The following is a 4,714-nucleotide window of genomic DNA, read 5'->3' on the forward strand; positions in this document are numbered from 1 at the left end:
CTGTCTCTCTCTCTCTCTCTCCCCCCGGTCTCTCTCTCTCTCTCTCCCCCCCAGTCTCTCTCTCTCTCTCCCCCATCTCTCTCTCGCTCTCTCCCCCCAGTCTCTCTCTCTCTCTCCCTCCCCCCAGTCTCTCTCTCTCCCCCCGCAGTCTCTCTCTCTCTGCCCCCCAGTCTCTCTCTCTCTCCCCCCCGTCTCTCTCTGCTCCCCTCAGTCTCTCTCTCTCTCTCTTCCAACAACAACATGCCCTCAAAGAACCCTCGGCACCGCTTGGCACTCCAGCTAGTTTGTAATAAAACAGTACTAGCAAAATTAATGGGACTAAAAGTCGATAAATCCCAAGGACCGGATGACCTACATCCTAGGGTTTTGAAAGAGGTGGCCATTGGGATAGTGGACGCATTGGCTGTCATCTTCCAAAATTCTATAGCTTCTGGAACGGTTCCTGCAGATTGGAGGATAGCAAATGTAACCCCGCTATTTAAGAAAGGAGGGAGAGAGAAAATGGGGAACTACAGACCTGTTAGCTTCACATCAGTAGTTGGGAAAATGCTGGAATCTATTATAAAGGATGCAATAACTGGGCACTTAGAAACTAATAGTAAGATTGGGCAGAGTCAACATGGATTTATGAAAGGGAAATCCTGTTGACAAACCTATTGGAGTTCTTTGAGGATGTAACTAGTGGAGTAGACAAAGGGGAACCGGTAGATGTGGTGTATCTGGATTTTCAGAAGGCCTTCGATAAGGTCCCACACAAGAGGTTGGTGAACAAAATTAGGGCACATGGAATTGGGGGCAATATACTAGCATGGATTGAGAATTGGTTAACAGACAGAAAACAAAGAGTAGGGATAAATGGGTCTTTTTCAGGATGGCTGGCTGTGACTAGTGGGGTGCCGCAAGGATCGGTACTTCGGCCCCAGCTATTCACAATCTAGATCAATGATTTGGATGAGGGGACCAAATGTAACATTTCCAAATTTGCTGATGATACAAAGCTAGGTGGCAGTGTCAGTTGTGAAGAGGATGTGAAGAGGCTTCAAGGGGATCTTGACAGGCTCAGTGAGTGGGCGAGAACATGGCAGATGGAATATAATGTGGATAAATTTGAAGTTATTCACTTTGGTAGAAAAAACAGAAAGGCAGAATATTTCCTAAATGGTGAAAGATTGGGGAATGCAGATGATCAAAGGGACCTGGCTGTCCTTGTATATCAGTCACTGAAAGTGAATGTGCAGGTGCAGCAAGACATTAGGAAGGCAAATGGTATGCTGGCCTTCATTACAAGAGGATTTGAGTACAGGAGTAAAGCAGTCTTACTCCAATTATATAGGGCCTTGGTGAGACCACACCTGGAGTACTGTGTACAATTTTGGTCTCCTTACCTAAGGAAGGGTATACTTGCCATAGAGGGAGTGCAACGAAGGTTCACGAGATTGATTCCTGGGATGGCGGGACTGTCGTATGAGAAGAGATTGAGTAAACTAGGCCTGTATTTTCTTGAATTCAGAAGAATGAGAGGGAATCTCATTGAAGCATACAAAATTATTACAGGGCTTGATAGGGATGGATGCTGGAAGAATGTTTCCCTTGGCTGGGGTGTCTAGAACCAGGGGCCACAGCCTCAGGATAAAGGGTAAGCCATTCAGGACTGAGGTGAGAAGACATTTCTTCACACAGATGGTGGTGAATCTTTGGAATTCTCTACCCCAGAGGGCTGTGGAGGCTCAGTTATTGGGTATATTCAAAACAGAAGTCGATAGATTTCTGACTAGTAAGGGCATCAAGGGATATGGTGATACGGGCCGGTGAATGGAGTTGAGACCGAAGATCAGCCATGATCTCATTGAATGTCGGAGCAGGCTCGAAGGGCCGAATGGCCTACTCCTGCTCCTGTTTCTTATGTTCTTAAACCCTTATAAATCACTGGTTACGCACCAGCTGGAGTATTGTGTCCAGTTCTGGGAACCACACTTTAGGAAGGATGTCAAGGCCTTGGAGAGGGTGCAGAGGAAATTTACCAGGATGGTTCCAGGGATGAGGGACTTCAGTTGTGTGGAAAGACTGGAGAAGCAGGGATTGTTATCCTTAGAGCAGAAGGTTAAGGAGAGATTTAATAGAGGCGTTCAAAATCATGAAGGGTTTCGATAGAGTAAATAAAGAGAAACTGTTTCCAGTGGCAGGGGGGTCGGTAACCAAAGGACACAGATATAAGGTCATTGACAAAAGAACCAGAGGCGAGGTGAGGAGAATGTTTATTACGCAGCGAGTTGTTGTGATCTAGAATGCGCTGCCTGAAAGGGTGGTGGAAGCAGATTCAATAGTAGCTTTCAAAAGAGAATTGGATCGGTACTTTAAGGGGAAAAATTTGCAGGGATATGAGGGGAGTGGGATTAATTGGAGAGCTCTTTCAAAGACTTCAAGGGTTAAGTTATGAGGAGAGAATACACAAACTAGGGTTGTATTCCCTAGAATTTAGAAGGTTAAGGGGCGATCTCATCGAAGTTTTCAGGATATTAAGGGGAACAGATAGGGTAGATAGAGAGAAACTATTTCCGCTGGTTAGGGATTCTAGGACTGGGGGCATAGTCTAAAAATTAGAGCCAGACCTTTCAGGAGTGAAATTAGGAAACACTTCTACACACAAAGGGTGGTAGAAGTTTTGAACTCTCTTCCGCAAACGGCAATTGATGCTGGATCAATCGTTCATTTTAAAATCGGAGACTGATAGATTTTTGTTAACCAAAGGTATTAAGGGATATGGGCCAAAGGCGGCTATATGGAGTGAGGCTGCAGACCAGCCATGATCTTATTGAATGGCGGAGCAGGCTCGAGGGACTGAATGGCCTCCTCCTGCACTGCATAGAAACATAGAAGATAGGAGCAGGAGTAGGCCATTCGACCCCTCGAGCCTGCTCCGCCATTCAATGAGATCATGGCTGATCATCCAAACTCGACCCGGTCCCTGCCTTCTCCCCATATCCCTTGATCCCTTTAGCCTTAAGAAATATATGTAACTCCTTCTTGAATATATTTAATGAATTGGCCTCTACTGCCTTCTGTGGTAGAGAATTCCACAGGTTCACCACTCTCTGGGTGAAGAAATTCCTCCTCATTTCTGTCCTAAATGGCTTACCCCTTATCCTTGGACCGTGACCCCTGGTTCTGGATTTCCCGACCATCGGGAACATCCTTCCTGCATTTAGTCTGTCCAGTCCTGTCAGAATTTTATAAGTTTCAATGAGATCCCCTCTCATTCTTCTAAATTCCAGCGAGTACAAGCCCAATCGACCCAATCTCTCCTCATACGTCATTCCTGCCATCCCAAGTATCAGTCTGGCGAATCTTCGCTGCACTCCCTCCATGGCAAGAACATCCTTCCTCAGATAAGGCGACCAAAACTGCACACAATACTCAAGGTGTGGTCTCACCAAGGCCCTGTCCAACTGCAGCAAGACATCCTTGTTCCTGTACTCAAACCCTCTCGCTACAAAGGCCAACATACCATTTGCCTTTTTAACCGCCTGCTGCACCTGCATGCTTTCCTTCAGCGACTGGTGCACAAGAACACCCAGGTCTCGTTGCACTTCCCCTTCTCCCAATCTATTGCCGTTCAGATAATAATCCGACTTCCTGTTTTTGCCACCAAAGTGGATAACCTCGCATTTACCACATTATACTGCATCTGCCCAATCCTCCAACCTATCCAAATCATACTGGAGTTTCTCGGCATTCTCCTCACAGCACACACGCCCACCCTGCTTTGTGTCATCTGCAAACTTGGAGATATTACATCTAGTTCTCTCGTCTAGATCATTAATATATATTGTGAATAGCTGGGGCCCAAGGACCGATCCCTGCGATATCGCTCTATAATTCTTTAAAATAGGCTTTGCTGACTCAGGAAACCTTACTTGCTTTGCTGTTTTTTGGCTGACTAAAATAAAAGGTTTTTTTTGGTTGCATGCAGGTATTTAATTGAGTTAGTTCAGGCTTGCTGTCAGTCCTGGCACTGGTCCCGCCCCTTCCTGCACGTCATTGGCTGACACCGCTGTCAATCGACACCACGAGGGGGAGGGGAGGGTGATTGACAGATGACGATTGCTAGAATCGCCTGCCCGCGCTGTGATTGGTGCAGGTGAAGGGAAGTGGGCGTGTCCGGGCGCGGCCCACGTGGGGGAGTCAAAGGCTGGCTGGAGCGCATGCGCAGCCCGCCTCGCACCGTTCGGATGCTTTTCAAATTTTTTTTTTCCGAAACAAATTGAAAACTCATTAATTCCCCCAACCTCCTCCCCCTTAAAGTGCGATCATTATTATTCTTGTTTATCCTCATTTGTGTGGGGTATCTTTTTTTTACCTTTCGGTGGCGTGCGCCGATCCAACCGACCCCTGGGCGTTGCGTGCTGGCGTCAGCGCGTAAGCGGAGGGGGGGGGGGGGGTTTGTATTGACGCGAGGCACTCACCAATCAGGAGCGCGCAAAACGCTGGGAGAACCGGGCGGGCTGACGGTCCTCCAAGCAATGGCGGCGCGAGAGGGGAGCGGGACCTCGGTGGGCTGCGCGCGCCGATCCAACCGACCACTGGGCGTTGTGTGCATGCGTCAGCTCGTAAGCGGTGGGGGGTTGATTGACGCGAGCCGCCCGCCAATCAGGAGCGCGGAAAACGCTGGGAGGCCCGGACGGGCTGACGGTCCTCCAAGCAATGGCGGCGCGGG

The sequence above is a fragment of the Somniosus microcephalus genome, unplaced genomic scaffold (assembly GCF_052327205.1).
Source record: "Somniosus microcephalus isolate GS21.2 unplaced genomic scaffold, FLI_Smic_1.0 unresolved_chr1, whole genome shotgun sequence".
In the NCBI taxonomy this organism is placed as follows: Eukaryota; Metazoa; Chordata; class Chondrichthyes; order Squaliformes; family Somniosidae; genus Somniosus; species Somniosus microcephalus.